The sequence below is a fragment of the Podarcis cretensis genome, assembly GCF_951804945.1.
Source record: "Podarcis cretensis genome assembly, chromosome: 7".
NCBI classification, from domain to species: Eukaryota; Metazoa; Chordata; class Lepidosauria; order Squamata; family Lacertidae; genus Podarcis; species Podarcis cretensis.
This window is the reverse complement of record NC_137176.1, coordinates 14,296,368-14,321,440: the sequence shown is the minus strand read 5'-3', so window position 1 is coordinate 14,321,440 and position 25,073 is coordinate 14,296,368. Positions and strand designations below refer to the sequence as shown.

The following is a 25,073-nucleotide window of genomic DNA, read 5'->3' as shown; positions in this document are numbered from 1 at the left end:
TCCTCAAACCTCATAAACTTGGTTGCTGTGGCTAACGATGACAAGCAAACACAGGTAAGGGAAAGAGACAGAGAGGATGCACATCAAACTCCCATATCACCCCTATGGAGGGACACAATTACTATGCACAGACACATCATTGAGTTTTGGAGGTTGCACAGACAAAAAAGTCTCCTCCAAACCACAGGTGTGTATTGTGGAAGAGGAAGTCCCAGCTCCCTCCAGGGATGCCCTTGTTCTAATGGGTATTTACTGATGGAGGATATTCCCTGCCTCCTTTCCAGTTGTTTTCAAAACCGAAGCCTCTTAGTTCAGCTGCCTGCGATGGCTGGCCCAGTTGAATTTAAGGGAAGTGGGGCAGGGTTGGTGGCTGGGGTCTGTTTTGGTGCTGAGTGGTTATGAGGGCCTCCCAGCCATCTAAGAATTTGTCTCCAGCTCAGATTTTAATCTGAGCCAGAGAACAATTCCAGTTGTTTACACTTCTCTCTTCTTTGACCTCTGGACTCCATATCTTGGTCTGATTCCACGAGCTTCAGTGGCAATTCCTAGTCTTTACGGCTGTAAAAATCTGCCATGAACCTTATTGGCCAGTGTTTGCTGACATAGATAAAAAATAGTCCTTTATTGTGAAACAACCAGTTAAAAACCCGTTAAAGAAAAAAATCCAATACATTTCAAGCCCCTTAGAATTTCCTTCAGGGACTCCTAAAACTGTTTACAGTGAGGACAAATACCTTCTTCCAGCCTCCTGAAAGCTCTGGCATCTGGAGAAGGGAGGAAATGCTTATTTCCATCTCTGTAAAGTGATCAGTGCCTTGTGTTTTCAATGGCCAGCCCACTTTGAAAGAGCAATAGCCTCTCTTGTGGGCTTTGTGCTATGTGGGTGCTGGCGCCTGCCTCACAAAACTGCATGAAATATAGTCCAGAAGCGACACAATAATATGATTACTTCATACGCAGCGGTGTCGAGTGTGAAATTCACCAAATGATTAACGGTATGAGCCTGCTGTAAAATATCATCCTGATGCTTTGCTGTTGCCCCGCTTGTCCAGTTTTTAGCGCTGCCTTTCAAACAGTCAGAAAACTAAACATGATTATAGCAAAACATGGCTTCATTAGTCCCCTCGGGGAATTAATTACCTGCTTTATCTGAGAAACTGTAATAATCCTCTTAGGTCGTGAGTTGTTAATCTATGTTAACATTGCAGTGTAGGTCAGAAGTGTGGAACAAGACAATCTATATCCTGAACAATCCTATTGGTAACATTTCTTTTCCATACAACAACCGAGACAAAGAGATATCAGAAAAGCAAGCTTTTAATAATTTTCTCCTTAGCTTTTGGGTACTGCTGACCAAAGGCAAGGACATACAGGGATGTGCACTTCATATTAGCCTTTTCATTGCAACTGTCATAGCAGCATCTACTATGGATTAAAGAGATCCATTCTCGATTTTTCTTAAAACTTTGTTGTGTCCTGTTCAAACCTAGTGCAGGAGCAGAATCACTTTTCCTTTTCTTTTTTTTTTGCAAACAATGCCAGAAATGATAAAAAAGCCTGTTTGTAATGTTTGCACCTACAGTTTCTGCTTGCAAAAAGGGGGAAGCAGCTTACCAGATGGGGTGGAGCAGCTATGCGAGGAGAGAGAGGGGTGAGACGGTGAAGTCAGTGCAAATACAATAGTGGAATCAATTTGGTGATCCTGCCAGTGGTTTGCACCATGCTGACCAATTTGGTGACCTTGCCAGGGGTTTGCACCATGCTGACCTGCCTGCCCTCTTTCTCCTGTTAAGCAACAGTGACCCAAAGCTAGGATAGCATTTCCACACTGTCCTGCCTCTGCAAAAAAAATGTTTATTCATTAAATTGCCTTCAGTGAAATTGTCGTCAAATGAAGCTGGCTGGTAGCATCTGGCCCCCTGATTTTATTTAGAGTTGCACAATATTTGTACCGAGGTATATTTTCAGTGCAAACATAGTCCTCAGAGCTGGGACCTGACTACTTGTTTTTTTTTTTTTTTTTAATAATAATTTTTATTAATTTTCCACACATATAATAAAGAACAATGTAACACAATATAACTTCATACTCATCGGTTCATAGCCTTTTTTCTTTGACTTCCCCATACCTCCCCATCCCTGCATCCTTGTTTAATAATTCTTTAGCAACCCTTAAGTCCGTTGTCTTAATTCCTTTTCGTAAATATTTCTTAGGTTTTTTTTTTTTGTTTACTGCTGCAATTCTTTACTTCTTACCCCCTGACATCTTAACATTCCTCAATTTTACAGTTATTTTTAAGATATATTTTAAAATTCTTCCAATCCTCTTCCACTGTCTCTTTCCCCTGGTCCCGGATTCTGCCCGTCATCTCGGCCAGTCCCATAAAGTCAATCACCTTTGTTTGCCATTCTTCCAGAGTAGGTAGTTCTTGCGTCTTCCAATACTTTGCCAGTAGAATTCTTGCTGCTGTAGTGGCATACATAAAGAAAGTCCTATCCTTCCTTAACACCACTTGGCCCACCATACCCAAAAGGAAAGCCTCTGGTTTCTTAGGAAAAGTCCACTTAAGGACCTTCTTAATTTCATTATAGATCATTTCCCAGAAAGCTTTAACCTTTGGGCAGGTCCACCAAAGGTGGTAGAAAGTGCCTTCAGTCTCATTACATTTCCAACACTTATTATTAGGCAAATGATAAATCTTTGCTAGCTTGACTGGGGTCATGTACCACCGGTAGATCATTTTCATAATATTTTCTTTTAAAGCATTACATGCAGTAAATTTAATACCGGTGGTCCATAATTGTTCCCAGTCAGCAAACATGATATCATGACCTATATCTTGTGCCCATTTGATCATAGCTGATTTCACTGTTTCATCCTGTGTATTCCATTTTAACAGCAAGTTATACATTCTTGATAAATTCTTAGTATTGGGTTCCAGCAATTCTGTTTCTAGTTTTGACCTCTCTTTCTGAAATCCTACTTTCCTGTCCTGTTTAAATGTCTCATTTATCTGATGGTAATGCAGCCAATCTCGAACCTTAGGCTTTAATTTCTCATAACTCTGAAGTTTCACCCTTTCACCATCATATTCTAAAATCTCATGATATTTTGGCCATTTAGAGTCCATATTAAGCTTTTTTACTTCCCTAGCTTCCATTGGTGACACCCACCTGGGGGTTTTACTTTCCAACAAATCTTTGTATCTAGTCCAAACGTTATACAATGCTTTCCTTACAATATGGTTTTTAAAACTTTTATACACCTTTACCTTGTCATACCATAAATATGCATGCCAACCAAAACTATTGTCATACCCTTCCAGATCCAAAATGTCAGTATTCTCAAGAAGTAGCCAGTGTTTCAACCAGCAGAAAGCTGCTGATTCATAATAAAGTCTTAAGTCCGGCAGGGCAAACCCCCCTCTATCCTTTGCATCAGTTAAAATCTTAAATTTTATTCTGGGCTTTTTGCCCTGCCAGACAAATTTTGATATATCTTTCTGCCACTTCTTGAAACAATCCATCTTGTCCACAATCTGCAATGTCTGGAATAAAAACAGCATTCTAGGCAATACATTCATCTTAATAGTAGCGATTCGGCCTAACAAGGAAAGTTTCAGCCTTGACCATATTTCCAAATCCTTTTTAACTTCTGACCAACATTTTTCATAATTATCCTTAAATAAGTTCACATTCTTGGATGTTAAGTTTACCCCCAGGTATTTTACCCTTTTTGTTATTTCCAAGCCTGTTTCATTCTGAAAACTCTCTCTTTCTTCCATTGTTAAATTTTTTTCCAACACTTTCGTTTTTTGTCTATTCAATTTAAAACCTGCTACTCGACCAAATGTTTCAATTAGTTCTAATACTCTTTTAGTGCTAGTGTCTGGCTGTTGCAAAGTCAATACTAGGTCATCTGCAAATGCTCTTAATTTATAATGTCTAACTCCGACCTGAACTCCTTTGACCAACTGGTCCTTTCTGATCATGTTTAACAAAACCTCCAGGACTGATATAAAAAGCAAAGGGGATATTGGGCAACCCTGTCGTGTACCTTTTTCTATAGGTATTTCTTCTGTTACTACGTTATTTACAATTAATTTGGCCTTTTGTTGAGAGTATATTGCACCTATACCATTTTCAAAACCATGTCCTACCCCCATCCCTTGGAGATTCTTTTTCATAAAAGTCCAACAAATGTTGTCAAAGGCTTTCTCCGCGTCCACAAAAATCAAAACTGCTTTCCTGTTAATGTCAACGTCCAGCAGCTCCAAAATGTCTATAATGTTCCTCACATTGTCTGACATATGTCTACCTGGGAGAAAGCCTGTTTGGTCCTTATGAATCTCTTCTGCCAGCACTCTTTTCAATCTTTTTGCCAAAATGTCTGCAAAAATTTTATAATCCACATTGAGTAAAGATATAGGGCGGTAGTTTTTGACCTGGTTCTTCTCAGTCTCTGTTTTCGGTATAAGTGAGATGAAAGCCTCTTTCCACGATTCAGGTGCCTTTTTCCCCTTCAAAATTTCATTGCAAACTTCCTTCAATGGTTGTATCAGCCATTCTTTCAGCATTTTGTAGTATTTGGCCGTCAGGCCATCTGGTCCTGGTGATTTTCCCAATTTCATATTTTGAATGGCACCCTCTATTTCTTGTTCTGTTATTTCTTCGTTTAAGATCCTTTTACTTTGTTCTGAGATTTTTGGTAAGCCGTATTTTCTAATGAATTCTTCTATTTCTTGCTCGTTGGTTGGCCCTTGTGCATACAATTTCTTAAAAAAGCTTTGAAAACAATTGTTGATCTCGTTGGGTTTGTGGATAATCTTTCCATCCATTTCTAAACTTGTTACCGTATTCATTTTCTGCCTTTTTTTCAATTGCCATGACAGAAGTTTCCCACATTTATCTGCTGATTCAAAAGTTTTTTGTCTCATTTGCTTTATCTTCCATTCTATTTGTTGGTTCATGAGTTCCATGTATTGCATCTGATGAAACTTTATTTCTCTCAAAATCTCATGGGACTTTGGTTTGGACCTCAACTTCTTCTCTCCTTCTTTTATTTTTCCTAAAATTTTTTCCTTCTTTTCATTTTGTTGCTTCCTCTTAATAGAGTTTTGTTGAATTAGGAAACCTCGCATCACGGCTTTACTTGCGTCCCAAATTATTCTTTTTTCCACATCTGTTTTCCTGTTGATCTCAAAGTAATCTTTTAATGTTTTAAGGGCCTTCTTATGGATCTCTTCATCCTTGAATAGGGTGTCATTCATTCTCCATCTAAAGGAACCAGTTGTTGTTAGTTTCATCTCCATCTTGACCGCGTTATGGTCGGAGCACGTTTTTGGGCAGATTTCTACTTTTTTTGTTCTTGACGCCAGACTACTAGAAATCCAAATTTGGTCTATTCTTGTCCATGTCATTTTTGCTTCTGAGAAGAAAGTTCCCTCTCTCTCTAAAGGATTCTTTGTTCTCCAAATGTCAATCAAGTCCATTGTTTCAGTCATTTCAAAAAAGATCTTTGGTAGTCTCCCTTCTTTCGAGATAACTTGTCTCTGTGCTTTATCCATGTTTGTTGAGACAACTCCATTCATATCTCCCATCATTAGGATTTTATAATCTAAAAAGTCAACTAATGTCTCATGCAACTTCCTAAAAAATTCAGCCTTCCCTTCATTTGGGGCATAAACTCCCACAATTAATATCTTTTCTCCTTGAATTTGTATTTCAATTGCCAGGTATCTTCCTTGTTCATCTTTAAAAATCAATTTTGGAGCCAACTTTTCCTTTGCATAGATCACCACACCTCTTTTCTTTACTTTGTCTGATGAGATAAATTCTTGACCAAGTCTCTTATTTATTAATAATTTCCTGTGTATCCTGGCAATATGGGTTTCTTGCAAACATATTATGTCTAATTGTTCTTTCTTCAAAATGTGAAAAACCTGTCTTCTTTTCCGAGGAAGGTTCAAACCGTTACAGTTCCAGCTAAGGAGTTGCAGAGACATTTTGTATTTAGGTAGCTGTTCCTCCTACTGCTCCAAGCTTCTGCTCTTCCTCCGATGGTGGTAGTGAAAGTCCAAATGACAAATTTGCTATATCAGGTGGTTCCCTCTCCTCCACGGTTCCTTTCTGCAGATCCTCCAGGTACTTCTCCAGAAATTGTTCTTTGTCCTGAATTGTTTTTATTTTAATCTTCCTTCCATTGAAGTTAAAGGACAGACCTTGTGGGAACTCCCATCTGAATGGTATAGTATTTTTCTTCAGCAGGTCTACTAAGCTCTTGTAATATGTTCTCACCTCTAAAATGTATTTAGGAATGTCCTTAAAAATCTGTATCTGACAATTTTGGATCACCAATGCCTTTTGATAATGCAAATTCAATATTCTATCTCTTTCTTCTTTTGATCTCAATGTAATTAGGCAGTCCCTTGGTTTTTTGTCCTGCCTTCTACCCAGTCGAAAGGCTGATATTATCTCAAGTTCCTCATCTTCCTCCCATTCCTCCTGCCAAAAAGTTATGATGTTCTCTGTAAGAAATTTCACAAGGTTGTCCCCTTCCCCTTCAGGCACCAATCTAAATTTTAAATTCTTCTCTTTACGTTGAAGTTCCAGTAAGGAGAGGGCTGCATCATGCTCATTCACTTTTTTAATAATAGGCCCAAATTTTTCCCTTGTCTCTTCAGCCGTTGTTATTGCACTTTCTGCAATCTTTCGTGTTTCTGAACTTTCCTGAATTAATCTATTTATAGAATCTGTGTTCGATGCAACACTAGCCGTATTCACATCCAACCTTGTTGTCAACTCTGTTAATTTTTTAGAATTCTCTGTCGATAGTTTTGTCAATGCTTCCAGGGATTGATTTATTTTAAGTAGAGCCTGAGTCATAGGATCCATAGAAGCTGGTGTTTTTTCCTGCACAGCTGCAGTTCCTGATATGGAGGCCCTTTTCTTGTGAGATTGTTTTGCTTTCTGCCTTGTTACTATCTCTTCTGTAGGGGCACTCATATCCTCAAGGTCGTTTTCACAGAGTTGATTCCCAAGTGGAAAATCCCACTGTTACTTTTTCAAGTGCAACAATTTCAGGTAGAACCCTCTAGAGGGAGCATTCAATTGTATCCAAATGGCAAAGATAGAAGAAACAAAGAGGCAAGGAAGTATAACAGTAGCCAAAAGTTTCCAATATCCAAATTGTAATGTCTCTATTTTCTGTGTGGCCAAAATGCAGCAAAGTACATCTAAGGTCCGATAACTTTGTTGCAAACAGATCCCCACTTCTCAAAATTTGACAGTCCACGTCCCGGTGTCTTGTTTGGGCAGCCCGACCCCGGGGGATTTGGCAATGGAAGGTCTTAATTTTCCATTAATTTTCCAGCAGGTTAACAACGTTCCAATCCCTTCCCCCCTTCTCCTGCCAATCTGGGGGGGAGGTTTTAAGTCCGATGTCAGTTTGACAGCTTAAAAAAATTAGAAGGATTCCCTTTAAGTGCAGCTTGATTTTCGTTGCTTTATCTTTTCTGCAGTTCCGGGGAGGCAGACTTCCTTAATTTTTGCCTTTCCCGTTTTCAGCCAATTTTTTTTTTTTTTTAAAAGTCCCGTTACTTTTCCAGTCTTACTCACGGGTGTTGTAGTCAAATTCCAATTGCAGGAAGGAATCGGCGCTCTCCGCTCATGGCGACGCGGCTTCACTCCGCTAGCTGGGTGACGACTCTCAGCACCGCGCTTACCCCGATGCCGCTCAGAAGCCTTTAAAAAGGCTCCCTCACAGTACCGGGGGGCGCAAAAGGTGCCCACCGAATCTCCTTTGTTCACAGGCTCCGCGCCTGTGATTTTAGGGGTCCCCCGCTTGCCGTAGCGGGTAAGACCCGAACTAGTGAAGCAGTCCTGCCTCGGAGCTCGAGGCTCGGACCGCCATTAAGCGCTGGCGCCGACCGGAAGTCCTGGGACCTGACTACTTGTACTGTGTGAAGGACACTGGTGGTGCTACAGAAAAAGAAAGAATGGATGCAATGCTTTCAGAACCTCCAAAACATACCAGGGAAAAACCCTTTCCTTGCCTTGTTTGTAAGCCACCTGGCTGCTTTTTCAGGAATATGAATCGGATGATGAAATGGACTGTGCTCCACGAAAGTGTTTGCCATCCAAAATTTGGTCATCTAAGGTATCTCAAGGCTGTTTGTTGTTTCACATATTATCCTTTGTGCTTGCAGTTCAGCAGCTGAAGCCTATGACCAGGAGTGGGCTGTAAGGAATGTCCTTAGAAGCTGCAGAAACAAAGAAAATTGCTCTTGTCAGTGGTGAACCACATTTGCAAAAGAAACTGTACTTGAAAGTGCCAGAGAATAACATTGTTTGACAATCTGTTCCTATTACTTCTTACTTGCACTAGGCATTGTGACTTTCGGATCTTTCAATCTTTGCAAACTTGACTGCTAGACTGTTTCGTGATTTTAAATTTAACACAGACCAATAATCACCCGATGAATTTTGGACTCCTCATACGGAACTCAACTTCTCTTTAGCACAATATAAATGAAATACAATCCCCATGCATCCAACTGATGGAGATCCTTGACTTTTTTCTTAAGGCATTGTAATTACTCCTTGATTCATTTTCCTTTGAATGGAACAGTTAATAGAAGTTATTTTTAGCGCTGCTCCTATGCAACTCAGGTTGAAATAAAATGTTTTATTTCCCCCAAGGAGCAATCTGTTTAAAATCATTTCTCAAGCCCGGCTACTATCAGTAGCACTGTCAAAACCTCATTATTACTGACTTCATGTTTTGAATTTTATTCAGCACCTTTTCAGCCACCGGTCACAGGAAGCTTTGGCAGGCCCAAATAACTGTTTGCAGTATTCATATGGGAGCATGAATAGAAATTAGGCAGAGCTAAGGCAGGATAAGGATGCAGTCAGACAGACAAGGCTAGCAGTGGCTGTGTGTCAACCAAAAGAGAATATCTCCATCTACCAGGGAGTGAGCTAAAAGGGCAAACAGGAATGGCAGCTTGAAACACCCTGTCAGGAATTGAGACTGGAACTGGGAGATGAGTTTATTTTGTTGGATAATGTCTGAATGTGATGTAAGTAAGGTCCATATAAGTAAGGGAATGAGAAAAGGAAAGAAAGAGGGTTGGGGATGAATGAAAGAAAGAAAGAAAGAAAGAAAGAAAGAAAGAGGCACAATGGGTAAACAATGTCTGTCCAGTTGCTGTAAAGCATTACAGTGGTACCTCAGGTTACATACACTTCAGGTTACATATGCTTCAGGTTACAGACTCTGCTAACCCAGAAATAGTGCTTCAGGTTAAGAACTTTCCTTGAGGATGAGAACAGAAATCATGTTCTGGCGGTGCGGCAGCAGCAGGAGGCCCCATTAGCTAAAGTGGTGCTTCAGGTTAAGAACAGTTTCAGGTTAAGTACGGACCTCCGGAACGAATTAAGTACTTAACCTGAGGTACCACTGTATAGCAGAGAGACAGAGATAGAGACAAACTATTAACTATCAAACTACATATTCTGCATGGTAGGTTCCTAGAGAAGCTGGGACAGGCAGCAGTTTTAATTTTATTTATTTCTTTAGAGCAGGAGTGAGGAAACATTGGCTCCCTAGGTGTTGTTGAACTTCAGTACCCATCACTGGAGACAAATAGTCAGTTTATGCATCCACAACAGTGACCAGAGGAGGAGTGACTCCTGGGAGGAGCTTCAAGAGATAAAACACCATGGTGCACCTGTAGCAGCAGAACATGGACACATTTATCTACCCTCTGCAACAAAACATGTCCCTCCCATATCGGTCTCTACAGCTACAGCAGGCGCTGTGACTGTCAGGGACTGAGCAGAGGAGAATGGTGGAGACCCCCTCCCCATCCTGACCCTTCCAAGGAGGAGGAAGAGGAAGACACTATAGATTTAGAACAGGGCGTTGAGGGAGGTAGCAGCTCAGAGGCAGATGAGGGGAAAACTGGGAAATCGTGGGAGGGCTGGAACAACACCCAGCTGACATGTTGTCATTAGAAAGCATTCCAAACGATCCATTTGCCAGAACCTGGCGAGCCTTAAAAGTAGGAGAGCAAAGAGCTCAAAGACAGAGGGCACATAGCAGCACCCGTAGAGGAAGTGATGAGAATGACGAATGAGGAAGTGGGAGAGATGGGGGGTGGAGATTCACTCGGGATGCCATTATCCTAGAGGCTGTGTTCTATAGCATCTCTCTGTAAAAATTGAAATAATAATAATAATAATAATAATAATAATAATAATTTTTATTTATACCCTCCCCTCCCCAACCAAGGCCGGGCTCAGGGTGGCTAACAAGCAATAATAAAAACAAGTTGAATGAATACAACTTAAAAACAAAATTAAAATACAACATTAAAATATTGAAACATTAAAATATTAAAATGTAGCCTCATCACAAGAGGAGAAAGGAAAAGAAAAAAGAAAGAGGGGGAGAGAATCAAATTGTCTCCAAGCCAGGACTTCCGGGTCAGCGCGATCGGATTAATGGCGGATTCCCTCCGAGCTCCGGAGGGAATCGGCTCCGCTGAAGACGGGTCTTACCGCGCCGGCGACGCGGGGACCCTTAGAAACCGCAGGCGCGGAAGCCTGCGGACTTGGTGACTCGGCGGGCACCTTTAAGCGCCTTCCCCGACCCACGAAGAGCCTTTTTAAAGGCTACGGAGAGGGTACGGGGAGCGGCGTGGTGCTGTGAGTAGACCGCTACTTCAGTGGAGCGTAGCCGCGAGCCATGGCCGGAGAGCGCTGACTTTTTTCCCTAAATTCGGACTGGAAAACAAACAACCCGTGAGTAGAATGGAATCTGGACTTTAAAATTTATACTCTTGAATTCGGTACAATCGGGGGATGTGCTAAAGGGAAGTCCGCACCCCCCTACCTACAAACGATCTAAAGCAAGGATTGGAGAACTAAGGTGGAGAGTATTGTTTTTGGTGTCAGAGAAAAGATATTTCCACGAATTTGACAGAAGAAGTCTTTGTGCTGGAGAGAAAGTGAGGAATTTTGGAAGTTTTTGTGTAAACCCCCCCCCCCGAACCCTGGAGCGTTTTGTGTGTAAGCCGGAGGAAAAAGAATAAGGAGTTTGACAGCTGTCAAAGGAGCTGTCAAACGGGTGGTTAAAGTTAAGAACTTTGTTACTTAATAACTCTCTGAATTAAAAGTGTTGCATTTGAATTGAAGTGGTTGGAAATAACGTAGCTTTAAATAAGAAAGTAACGATCTGTTGGAAAAGGACTATCAAGTAATTGGAATCCCCCTAGGGGGGACTAGAGACATTACAATGGCTGCAGAGGGAAAATTACTGGCAGAGATAGAAAAAATGTTCTTTCTCGTGGGAATCTTGCAAGAGCGGAGTACGGCAATGAACAAAGAACTTTTGACCTTGAATTCTAAAACAAACAACTCTGCTGAATGCACAAAGGATCTGACTAATAAGAAATCTGCAGCTGAATCAGAAGAGACTTTTTTGGAATCGGTGGGGAGGAAAGAAGGAGTGGAAAAATTACAGGAAAATACCAACCAGAAGCCTATATTGTCAGGAAATAAAGAAGAAGATCTTTGGATTACAAATCTGCGAAAGATGAGAAAGATGAAGGAGGAAGCCCCTGGAGTACTTGGAATACTGGAATTTAAAAGAATAAAGAAATATGAGTGGGACTCCCTCTTTGAGTATGGGAGATCAGCCGACCTTTTGCAGCAACTGCTTTTAAGTATTTTGGATGGAAGAAAATTTGGTGTGACCGCGATTGAACTCCTTCGAGACCTGAGAACCAACAAAAAGGGTTACCAACAAAATCGGCAGAGAGAGACTGACAGAGACTTAAAGGCCTCGGATGTGAGGAACCCGGGCTAGGAACTGTTTTTGTGGACATGAGGGATGGAAACCGGGGTAGGGAGGGAGGGGAGAACAGAATCTTAAAATTTTATGATTTTTGTATGTGGCCATTATGACATATAACTAATCAAAATATAAAGGGAGAAATTCGTGAGAGGGAAATTAGGTCGACCTTAGAAAAAAAGATTTAATGTTTATAAGAGAACTGGATAAGTTAAATGTGGATAAGTAAAAAGAATTAAGTTTTTTTAAAAAAATAATAATAATATGTTAAAGAAGAGAGATAAGAACTTGTTGAATTAATTATCGGAATTGGGATGTATGAAGAGGGGGTGGGGGGAAGTCAAGGAAAGAAAGTAAGAGTATGAAATTATGTTTTGTCTTGTTTTTGTTTTTGTATGTTTTGTTTTTGTTTTTGTTTTTGTTGTGTGTGTATAAAATGTGAAAATCTAATAAAAATTTTATAAAAAAAAACACACAAAAAAACAAATTGTCTCCAAGCCAAAGGCCAGGTGGAACAATTCTATCTTACAGGCCCTGTGGAAAGAAATCAGATCGTGCAGGGCCCTGGTCTCATGAGGCAGAGCATTCCACCAGGCTGGAGCCAGTGTTGAAAAGGCCCTGGCTCTGGTTGAAGTTAATCTAACTTCCTTAGGGCCCGGGACCACTAGGGTGTTGCTATTTATGGACCTTTAGGCTCTCCGTGGGGCATACCGGGAGAGGCGGTCTCGTAGGTACGAGGGTCCTAAAAAAGGACGGTAAGAAACTTCCCCTTGTCTTTATACTTACCTGGACAACCAGCTGAGAGCTGCTGACAGAATCCTGACAGTAACTCTCTAATGGTTTGACTTTACCCCCGAAGGCACTTTCTTCCATCATCTCCCAAGGCAGATGGATGCCAGCTCTCTCAACTCAACAACTCCCATCAACCCTAGGAAGCTCACTTTATAGCCTTATGAGAACTTCTCAGAGCGGCTTATAAAAGATTCCCAGATGAAAAACGGCAAGTCTGGTTTCAAGCAGAGGAACTCAGGTGACATTTCCTGCCCTCATTCTTGGGTCTGCCCTGATTTTGACCTTCACCCTCAAACCGTAGAGGCAGCAAAGCCTACTGAGAATCTTGGAGGACAAAGGAGTGGGAACTGAGCAGCTTGAGTTCACTCAGCTCATAATGGAGGCAAGTCTTTCCTTGCTGGCAACTGGCCGTTGCCTGGCAACAATTCTCACTGAGGACCGCGAAGGCAAAGGAGTGGGGCTGAACTACCAGAACTTGTTCAGCCCATGATGACCTTACATAGACATTTTCTATTGTCTTTGCTCGGTGTGCTGTGCAAACCAGCAGTTCTGATGGCTGAGAATGGGAAGTACAGCATAAAAGAGGCTAAGAGAAAGCTAAACCACAGTAAGGCTACAATCCTAAACTCACTTACCTGACAGTAAGGCTCTTGTACTTGGAGGTACTTGCTTCTGAGTAGACTTCTATCCTATGTATAGCATTACACTGCCAATGATCTTTAATATGGACTACCTAACCGTGCTTTTTCCTGGGGGTACTCAAAGGTACACGGTATTGTCATCTTTTTTTCTAGAAGAAAAGCACTGCAGATTTATTTTTATTTTTTTAAATATAATTTTTATTAAGTTTTCCTATTTTATTACATTTCAGTATCAAAAAATAACTTAAGACATTGCTTAAATAAAGCATCGACCTCCTTCCTTCCCTCTAACAGACTTCCATATCTCATTACCAATTTCTCCACATTCCTAAATTCACTTTTTTACCTTAAATCAATATTTTAACAATCACCTACTTATAAGTAAATCAGCTCCTTAATTTCCCATTACCAAACATTTCAACTTAAACCTACAAACGTATTCAACTGTTTGCAATTTTCTTTCATATAGAGTATAAATTTGCCCCAGTCCTTTTGGAACAAATCATCACAGCGATTCTGAATCTTTCCCGTCCGCTTCGCCAGCTCCACGTATTCGACCATCTTTACTTGCCAATCTTCCAATGTGGGGAATGCATGTTGCTTGCATTTCTGGGCCAGGAGTATTCTTGTGGCCGTTGTTGCATACATGAACAAATTTACATCTTTCATTTAGATTTCCTCAATTAACCCCAACAGGAAAGCCTTTGGTTTTTTGCTGAAATTATACTTAAATATCTTTTTCAATTCATTATATATAGCACTGCAGATTTATGTGTAGGGAACATAAGGACGAAGCTAAACTATAGCTGAGAACTGGGTCCCATCTTGTTTTCCATCATAATCTGGAGATTACACCCAAGATATACCTCCTTTTTTTTATTTAACTGCTAGGCAAATCTAGCCAGATGGGTGGGGTATAAATAAAAATTATTATTATTATTATTATTATTATTATTATTATTATTATTATTTACATGAACTGTAGGACAAATGTACACACTGAAAGCTGAATAAAGATGGATTGGAATTGGCTAAATATATAATATAATGGAAACATTCTGTGGCGGGGGGGAACTAGGTTATCCATTGGTGTCTTTCCAGTTTTATTGTTCTTAAATTTAGCTATAAAGCATTCACATAAAATGTTGTCACTTCTAATGCTCAAATGGCAGTGATGTTTAGCACTTACTTTGTGTCTTAAAATCAGTTCATGTACATTACCTCACAAATCCTTTTAATAGCCCTGAAAGGTAAGCCAGTCACTACTTTTCTAGTGTTGCATATAGAGGGTCTTAAGCTGAAATTTTTGGCTTGCCCAAAACCACGCAGTAAGATTTGAACGAAGGACTCTCCAGCTCACACTCAAGAGTCACTATGCTCAATCAGTTCCATGTAACATCACAGACGCCATTAAGTAGTATTCTGAGCAGGGATATCTCAAGACCCATGGAGGAATGTGCCAAGCCTTCTCAGAGCTCTTCTGGGTCTACTGAAATCGGTTGGCTGTTTTGCCCAAGCAGGAAGCTCATCTTGACATTTCACATTAGGTCAAACTCACTACATTAGATCGAGGCTTAGTCATACTTCAAGTAGACCCATAGAAATCAATAGGACTGACTTAAGTGCAGTTGATTTCAGGGGGTCTGCTTTAAGAAAAAGCAGCATTGGGGCACTGGTCTGAAATATGGTCCTGATCCAGATTGAGAAATATAGTCCTGATCTGAAATATGGTCCTGATCCTGGCCCAGAGCCGTCTTCTATCAAAAATTGCCATTTCGGCAGGAACGTAAACGGTGTTTCCGTGCACTGCTCTGGTTCACCAGAAGCAGCTTAGTCATGCTGGCCACATGACCCAGAAACTGTACGCCGGCTCCCTCAGCCAACAAAGTGAGATGAGCGCTGCAACCCCAGAGTCGGCCACAACTGGACCTAATGGTCAGGGGTTCCTTTACCTTTACCTTTACCTAGAATCAGAGAGAATCAGAGAATTCTAGAACAACCCCCTGTAGACCAACCACCTCCAGTGCAGGAATCATAGCACAAACATCTCTCACAAAACAAATTTGCTCCATCTTCGCTGTGAACAGCCCTGCAGATACAACAGAATAACAGAACCATTCACAGAGTTGGAAGGGAACCACCAGGGTCATCTAGTCCAACCCCCCGCCATACAGGAATATTTTGCCCAAGATGGGGCTTGAACCCATGACCCTCAGATTAAAATTCTGCTGCTCAGTCTCTACCGACTGAGCAATCACACCTGGATATGGTGATTTTGGGTAAGAATTAGGTGCAGGCCTCAATCCGGATTGCAGACATTGTTCCCCGTGGCTTTTTCTTTAAAAATAAAAGTGGCTGCTTTAAGCACACCCTTTTTTTCTTCCAAAGTGTGAGTAACATGGCATATAGTGGCCCTAAGCATTCATTAAAAAGTTGCCTTATGCAAAATGTGATGGCAATGCCTACAGATGTATTTGTAATGGCAGGAATAATGTGTTCTCTGTTGAGAATTTTATTGTCCATTTCTGAATACATGAAACAAACCTCTTTCTCCTCGCTGTATTCTACCTCCTTTTCTTCTGCTGCTACAATTTTGGGTTGTTTTCATGGCCTCTTCATGTTTCTCAATCCTTTATTGGCATGTATTCCGTCTCTCTTTGTCACCACTCGCATGGCACAGTCAGTGCTGGATCTGTCTAGCTCATGATTTTGTATTCCTAAAGGAGACTTTCATTTAAAACTGTCCTTCAGCTTTTGTCCTCAGAGATGGACGGGGGGGGGGGGGGGGAGAGTGAGACACCAAAACCCAACACATTCCTTCAGAAGCATAATTGGGGACAATGGCGCTGTGCACTCTGTAAAGAATGACATTCTTCTCTTCAAAGTTCCCTTAATCTTTACAATCCTTTATTTTCTGAATCACTATGTCATCTTAAGAAGGATGGTGCATCTGCAGATTCATATTATGAATAAAAGCCAGCCAGAGCCTTGGTTTTCTGCATGCAAACATTGAATTTCACAGCTGATGGACTTGGGTCTGGAGTTAATGATGTGCAGCATGAATACTTTATGAACATCAGATGAAGTGTTTAAGTGAAACACTTCTCAAAAACCTTCCCTGTTTTCTTCAGGGTGCTTTTGAATCTTTCAGTTCATCAGTCACATATCTTTGGGGTTCTGGTTTAAAATTGTAATATACTAGACAGGTACCCTAGATTTGGAGGGTTTTTTTTTTAATACACTGTCTGGTGTGGTCACGGGTGGCACTGTGGGTTAAACCACAGAGCCTAGGGCTTGCCGTTCAGAAGGTCAGTGGTTTGAATCCCTGCGATGGGGTGAGCTCCTGTCACTCGGTCCCTGCTCCTGCCAACCTAGCAGTTCGAAAGCATGAAGTGCACGTAGATAAATAGGCACTGCTCTGGCGGGAAAGTAAATGGCATTTCTGTGCGCTGCTCTGGTTCGCCAGAAGCAGCTTAGTCATGCTGGCCACATGACCTGGAAGCTGTACGCCCGCTCCCTCAGCCAGTAAAGCAAGATGAGCGCCGCAAGCCCAGAGTCATCCGTGACTGGACCTAATGGTCAGGGGTCCCTTTTCCTTTACCTAGTGTGGTCAGTGCTATTTTTCTAGAAAAAAAAGATGCCTGAACTCACCATGAATACCTCATTTGTTCTCTTATAATGGCAATTATAATGGTACCTGAGAGGTGCCGGAACTGAGTTCCAGTGAGTTCTGACTGGGGAAAAAAGCCTTGGGTGTGGTTATCACAGTTGTGACAGTCCTTACAACAGAATAAAGAGGAGCTTGTGTCTTCTTCTATGTGCTATGTGCAATGGTAATTGAACTTTAATGTGGGCTCTGTGCTTTCCATTCATTTGCCAACCATGTGAGCCAATTAGTTTCCATATGACCACTAGCTTTATTGGACGATACTGATTTTTTAAAAAATAGCACCAACTTAACAACAATGTTTTCAAACTCAGGCCATTATACAAACAATACTCTGTTTGTTGTCATTGTTTTGGAATTTACGTCGGATCCAATGTGCTAAAATGTGTAGTGAGGCAATGATATATCCTCCAACACTGTCAGGCTTCGGGGAATCGAATCCCTCCCCTGGTGGCAGTAATTAAGAAGATCAAATGAAAGGAACATTCTTACCAGATAGTTTCTTTAATAATCACAGCGAGAGACAAAGGAATGCATCTCTCTCTAAAAATGACATTGCTCCCAGTTAAGGTTCACCCCCTCCGTCCCCATTAATCTACGTAACTTCTATGCCGGGTAATCTGAGTTTGTTGCCTCTGCGCTTTCTGTTCTATCACTCTCAGAGCCCGTCTAGTTCTAGGTGAAGGGGGCTCAGAAATGCTGTCCAAGGATACTGAATCTGTCAGCCGTCTCTCTCCTGGTGTGCCCTCTTCTAGCTGTTCCTCACCCAGTATTTCCCAGCTTTCCTCCTCTGGACTATGCCCCTCTGCAAACCACTGTTCTAAATCAATACTGTCCTCCTGCCCTTGGGAAGGTTCAGGAGAAGGGAGTGGGGCGACTCCCACCATTCCTCCTCAGTCCAGTCCCTGACAAACACATTGCTGTGGAAAACCAGGACACACTGCTACATGAATCACATGAACTGCATGAGATCATGGTGCCCCTACATGTGTGGTTTTGGGCATCCTGCTCTTGAGAAAACAGCACCCATAAACGGGATGCCCCAATTTAATCGGGGCAGTTGAAGGGTATGAAATGAAGGTAGCTTAACATTCACTGTTAATGTTTCTTATCCTGTCTCCCTACTTATATAGCTTTCTGTTACATGTATGTAGACATTAGTAATGCCTAATGGTACCAGTAGCTTTCTTTAAAAGAAAGAATGATTTTTTGAGTTTCTCTCTCAGAGTCACATACTTAGTCTCATACGCTGCCGTACAAAACTTAGGTCATTCTGAATTACATAAATTTGATTTCATCTCTTCAGCTGTCATCCTCAGTTCATCATATATTAAGACCATGTTTTTCATTTATTTCTCATACAGATGAGGAAACAATACACACAACTTTCTCCAAAGAGAAAGTTATAATTCCACTATATAATTGCATTATAATTCCACCCCTACCATTCCACACCCAACCGAATGTTTAAATGTGTGAAATGTTTGAATGCTTATGTTTAAAGTTAGGGTTGTCATAGTGGAATACTTTTGTCAGTACCAGTGTCTGGGCAGAAATCGCTAAAATGTCTGGGAAAATTTGGACAGATATCAACCCATATTGGATGTCTAGATTTTGCCAAATTTCCTTAAAACTAGCTTAGTGGCAACCCTATTTAAAGTATCATTTTTTCTAAAAATAATAAATGTGAATGTTGCTTACTTATATTGATCAAGCAAATGCATATTTGTCAAAAAAAGGCTTTTATTTCTAAAGAAAATGATTTTTACAAACAAGGCTTAAAATAAACAATACAGATCCCTCCTGCAAAACAATGGGTCAATGGCACAACTGAAGATCGATGATGGAGTCAACTTGAAAAATAGCAAAATAGTAAAATGAAGTACTTTGTTCAGCTGTGTTTGCAGATACATTAAACTCCCAAAGAAAATAAGGACAGAAGAAGGGGTCACATCAAACCTAATGTGACACCACAAGACAGACAGATTACAATACACCTAGAGGCATGCAAATTACTGCTTGATGACGAGCAATGAATAACAGCAGCAGTACTGTGAAGAACTGCATAAATGCTGCAATGCTGCAAGAAGGTTCAGATCCAAAAATGCTATTTTTGCAAACCACCAATCATGGTGTGTTGTGATTCCCATTTCGTTAAGCTTCCAAGTTTGAGTAACGATCACTCGGTCAAAAGATGAACAGGTACAGAACAGCTAACCCCATACCTACTGATGAGTCCTTGTTTATCGTTTGGAACATAAGGAGCTGTAATTAGCACTATTGCCTAAAGTTTGCGAAGTGGGCACATTCATGCGCTGAATAATTTTGGAAGCTGTTTGTTTTTTAATTATGTAAAATGGTGTGTGTGTGTGTCCACATATTCACCCATATACTATTTTTTTAAAAGGTGGGGGGAATGGAATAGTATAAATATACCCATTTCATCTATATACTGCCGTTCAACAAAACTATTCCCCCCTTCTTTCCCATCCTAAATTTCCTCTCATTTTATGGGAAGTGATTCTTAAATGGAATTAATTAAATAAACAAACTCACCGGACCAGAAATACCAGTCCAATTCTAGATTGCCAGCACAATTGGCTGGTGCTGATGGGAGTTGTAATCCAAACCATTTGTAGGACATCTGGTTGGCAAAGGCTGATATGATATATATACCAATAGAATTGGATCCTTATGTAGTCGAAGTGGTACCATCCATGCATAAAAGGGGGGGGGTGGCAGGATAACGGTTTTACAAACAAAGGGTTCTGCCCAAATGTCCAGTCTAGAGGGGGCTGAACATGACGAGTGGTCCCAGTATGGTGACTGTTATGCAGAGGATAGAAAAACTAAGCAAAGAGGGAAATGCAATGGGTTATCCTCAAAAAGATAATGTCTGGAACCCTGAACCGTAAACTTTGATGCAGGTCCAACTTGTGGAATAAATGTCACAATTCAATGGACTAGGGACTTGTTCTCATTAAGGTGGTACATGGCTTATGTTTCTGAAGGACCAGCTTCTCCTGTATGAACTTAGCCATTTGCTGTGATAGCCATTAGCAGAGGCACCGACCTGCGCCCCAGACTGTGGGTGTCCAGCGGCGCACGTGCAACGTGACGTCATAACATTACTCATGCATCATGTGCTCATGACGCTGGGCTCCATGCTCGGCTGCTGCCCACTGCCTTGCCTCCGCTGGCTTGCTGCTGTGGTGGCAACTGAGCCAGGGCATCCACCTCCGCCACGTGGCCTCTGTTGGGGCCCTCTGCAGATGTGGTTGCACTCCTGGAAGTGCAGCCTGGCTTCCTGGGGTCCGGCTGTGGCTGTGGTGGGACTCGGTGGAGGCCTCGCGCTGGAGGTCTTGGCCTCGTTGCCAAAGAGGCAGCAGAGGTGAGGGCTGTAGAGGCCCTGGCCTGGTTGCTGTGGCAGCGGTGGGGGTGGTGCAGCCAGCCAAGTGCATATCTTTGGGATGAGACCTCCCCTACCCCCTCAAAATTTTGGGGGCTTGGCCCCCTGCCTACAAATATTGAGGAGGCTGAGAAACCCACAGCCCCTTAGAGATGGTACCATTGGTCACTAGAGACCTTTCTCCAAGCACCCCTGCTTTAGTAAACAGACAGGTAGCCACCATAGATTAGGATTTTCCTGTGGCTGGCGCCCAGATATACTGTATTTTTCGCTCTATAGGACGCACCCGACCATAGGGCGCACCTTGTTTTAGAGGGAGAGAACAAGAAAAAAAAATCTCCCCTCTCTGCTCAGCACCCCTTCAGTGAAGTGGCAGGAGAAACGGAGCCCCTTCTATTTCTCCTCCCGCTTGGCTGAAGGGGCGCTGCGCAGCTCTCCCTCTCTGCTGAAGCCAGGAGAGTCTTGCTCTCCTGGCTTCAACAAAAGGAACCCGAAGGCTTCGGAGCGCAGCGCAAGTTCCTGCTGTGCTCTGAAGGCTTCAGGCAGCTATCCCTGAAGCCTGGAGAGCGAGAGGGGTTGGTGCGCACCGACCCCTCTCGCTCTCCAGGCTTCAGCGAAAGCAACGCAAAGCCCCCAGAACGCAGAGGGAGCACTCCCTCTGCGCTTCAGAGGCTTCGCGTTGCTATCACTGAAGCCAAGGAGCCTTCATTTGCTCCATAGGATGCACACACATTTCCCCTTAATTTTTGGAGGGGGAAAAGTGCATCCTATAGAGCGAAAAATATGGTATTTAATTAACACTTACTCATCCCCACCCTCCCCAGCAAGCATTAAATCTGCTGTGCTTACATAAGATTTAACAGTCATTATCATTAACTTTCTTTCTGATCTCACACTTCAGAGGAAGCGCTTCAGCTCCTGCTATCAAACGACCCCCAACATGAAATTCCCCTTTTCCACAGCTGCTCCTAGATCAGCAGGGAAATAAGTGCACATAGCAGACAAATAATATATTGCATCTGTCTGGAAGTAAAGTGAAAGGTGGGAGGACAGAGCGTACTAGGTCCATGCTAAGCAGAAGGGAGAAAAGTCACTTGTAAGATGGTTGTTAGTCTCCACGTGAACACAGATTGGCAAAACCTTCGAGATGTACTCCTGGGACAGCTCTTTCCTCAATTCAGAGAGGCAGCTTTGATAGAATATCTTGTCTATCACTGAGGACTGAGTTCAAAAATTACATTCTGTAGAGGAATCACAGAGCCTACAGTTCCTCTTAAATTCTATCAGGTCAGACTCAGTATGCACCGCAGATTGATGCTTTATCCTGAAACAAGGTTGAGACTCATCATTCTGACATGTAACTGCTGGGCCCCTGAAAAACCCATGAATATAGATAAGAAAGGACGAGTGACTGAGTGGAGCCTGGCTTCTAAAGACGACATAGTGCTTTTCTCCCTTCACTATCTGCCTTATGCAGGTATCGGCAAGGGTTGGAGGGGGAAGGGATTTCCATAGATTTCTCTCTTTGTAACTTATATTTCAAATTTGATTTCATCTTCTTTCTTCTCCCATGGTTTTCTTACACCTTTGTGTCCCAGAATGTCTGGGGAAGTAAATAAAGAAAATATGGTTAGGATTGTCACCCCACTCTACTCTGTATGCTTATGTAACTCATCTGCCTTAAGAACGTCTTCTTTAAAATTAAAAGCCCCCTTCTTCCCCCACCAAAAAAAGAAGACTAGTGAGATAACTGGCTGATCTAAGTAGACAATCTGATCCTTCTTGGTATTCTTTTCCATTGAAACTCCATATATCCCAAATATAGGTGATATTTACCTGACTGTAGTATTTTCAATTCAATCTTCAGCAGCAACTTTAATAGTTTTTCTTATTTTAAAAAGTCCGCACAAGAGTACTTTGAGCATGGTGACTTACCACAGCCTTGCAAATATGTCTGCAAAAGCACTAGCTCAAGAAAATATCCCATTTGCTATATCTCCCCAATTTAAGTCTGCGGTAGGGAATTTTTTTAGCCGGAGGGACACATTTACTTCTGAATAGCCTTCTGGGGAGGGTGGGGGCTTGTGTCAAGAATGGGTTAGAGGCAAAGTGGACAGATCCATGAATGTAAATGTTATCATTGTACGGTAGGATAGTTTCTGTATACTCAGACACCCCTCTCTGTCCTCTACCCAGGCAAGTTAAGAGCCATGAGCAGAGTCTGAGGACACATCTCTGCCAGACAAAAAAACATTCAAAGAATGCAAGAAGCAGGGCCATTGTGGATTGTTTTCATTCCCATCCAGCCAGAGTTTCCCTTGAACTCCACCCAGTGCATTGTCCAAAACAAGGCAACCGGAACCTCCTAACTGGTGGGAGTGGTTCAAGGGAAGAACACAAGGTGCCTTTCCATAGGCTCCTAACTAGACAAAACACAGAGTAACAAACATGGAAGGACAATAGGAAATGCTGGCTTGGGTAGAAAGGGGAGCCAAACTAACTTGGGCTGGAAATATCTGTCCCAGGAGAGATCTCATGAAGACTGAATTGTGGGGTTCATGGGGAGAGGACTGTGGCATTTGCCTGTTCTTTTGGAAATGTCTGTACAGGGGGAGAGAAAGGTTTAATAGGTAGACCAATAGAAAAGCCCAGAGGTGGAGCCTACCTGTTTTTAAAAGGCTTAGCCAGAGGTTTAGACAGCTGGGAAAAAGCAGTTGGAAGACAGTTGGAATTAGAGAGACAGTTGGTTCTTGTGTGAGGGGAGGTAGAGGAGTTAGAGTGAGTTAGAGACAGGATAAAATAAGACTAAAAGGGTAAAGGGTAAGAGCGTTTCGAATGCATTTAAAGTTTATTTGTGTTTGCAGTAAACTACAATCTTTGTTGTTAACTTGAGAAACCGACTGAGACTAAGTGTTTTATCGGGGAGAACCTGGTTGGTGGCAGCGGACTAGTGGTGTACGGGTCAATAGTCTGTGAAACGATCGGGGGCTCCATACGAACACCACAACTCTCCTGCTTCCTTGGCCAAGACGTGTACCCTTGACAAAGGGAGAGTGATTTAGCAGGAAAGTGATCTGGAGTCATTATCCCACCATGGAAGCTGGTGGACACAAGTTCTGTGGCTTTTGATGTGGGGTAAAAAGTTGGAGGTGGGTTCTGTCGGTAGAATTAAACAGGGGAGAAAGGTCAGCAGAGCTTCTTCCTGAACTATTACTGCGGTTTTGTGTGTAAATCCTGGGTGGGAGTTCTTGAACTTTCATAGTGTTAATGACTTGTAGATTACTTTACTGATAGGGAGGGACAATGCTTACGGACACTTCTAGTGAAGGAACAGCCTGCCCACCTCAACTGAGACTGGGTGGCTTAGTCCTGGCTGACAGAAACAGCACTCCCACCCGACACACAAGCAGACACACAAACTTTTCTTGTATTATTGATATCCAGAAGTGAAGGAACCACCATACATGCAGGGGGGAGAGATGTCGGGCTACGGTTGTAATAAAAACTAGCCCACTTCATCATGGCTATGGGAGAGAATGAAGCATCAATTTCTTTATCTTTGTCACAGGAAAATCTATGTGCATAGTAGAACAGTAATTGGGTACTCATCTTGGGAAACCATTTACTGTACTGACAGTTAGCATCAATGGAGAATGGGAGGGGTGTAGAAGGAGGGACTAGCTAAGGAGGAAACCTAGAACATGCAGCAGGCAGAATAAGAGACACACTGGGCAGATTTTTAATTTTGCAGTTAGTGTTGTCTCATTTGCTCTAGAGATCAGAATGATTGCAGAATCCTCAAATGTTGCTTTAATGATGATTGCACGATCCAGAAAATGCCCAGGCACGTCTTCCATAATGGCACGGAATAACTACACCCCAGGAGCTATCAGACTTGGCAAATCACAATTTGCATGATATTTCCTCTTTTTAAATGGCTATTTCAGTAGGCTTGCATATGGACAGTAGCTGTATGTTTGTCCATCACTGTATAACCACTTTGGGCACGTTAAAGCATCTATCCATCTGCAACTTGCTTCTTGGCTCAGACAAGTGAGGGCATATATTGGCCAAGAAACACACCTGGTCCTGTGTTATTGCCTACTTTATGTTCATTATCTGCGTTTTCATGAACAATTAGGGGAATAAATCTTCTTCAGTGGCCAATTTTATAACCTGAAGACTCCTGCTGTAGATATGTTATGGGGAAGCTGATGCAGTTCTGGCAGTATAAAGTATATATCAGCAATCCCCAAACTGTGTGCTAAGGCATCTATGAGTCCAAATTATCTACCCATCTAGGGTCTGCCTGCTGTGCCTTTGCACAGTTCATGGAATCAGAGAATCATAGAGTCGGAGGAGGTCTTGTAGGTTGCTTAAGCCATCCCTTCTGCTTAGTGCAGAAATTCAGAAATAGAGCATCCCCAAACTAGTGGTGGTTGGTGCCCATTAGGACTGGTGGGCAGAAGGCAAGGAGACCAAGGGAGCCAGAACAAAGGACACCCTCTTTCCTGCTGAGCTTCAGAGGCAAAAATGAGGCTAAAGAGGAAGAAGCTGACAGCAGTGCTACCCACTGGACTGGTTGTAAGATGACAGGGAGAGGCATAGTGGGGGTGGTCAGATCAGAGGGTGGTGGACGTATTCTGGATATTAAGCCCATTCTACTCGGTCATGTGACCTGACAGCACACTGCAAATTAGACTG

General features: G+C 42.1%; 1 protein-coding gene and 2 long non-coding RNA genes across 3 annotated transcripts in view; 1 reads left to right on the top strand and 2 right to left on the bottom strand.

Annotated features, from left to right (window-relative positions):
* The window catches only part of LOC307220929 (uncharacterized protein), a 93,564-nt gene that overhangs the window by 43,460 nt on the left and 25,031 nt on the right, over window positions 1-25,073 (top strand). The window lies entirely within an intron of this gene.
* On the bottom strand, window positions 1,300-13,363 carry LOC307220947. Its single transcript, XR_013841187.1, has 3 exons — window positions 12,647-13,363; window positions 7,945-8,261; window positions 1,300-1,995 (listed from the first exon to the last, which is right to left on the bottom strand). It is a non-coding gene; the product is annotated as an uncharacterized lncRNA (long non-coding RNA).
* LOC307220994 lies at window positions 18,686-23,111 on the bottom strand. Its single transcript, XR_013841260.1, has 2 exons — window positions 22,871-23,111; window positions 18,686-21,972 (listed from the first exon to the last, which is right to left on the bottom strand). It is a non-coding gene; the product is annotated as an uncharacterized lncRNA (long non-coding RNA).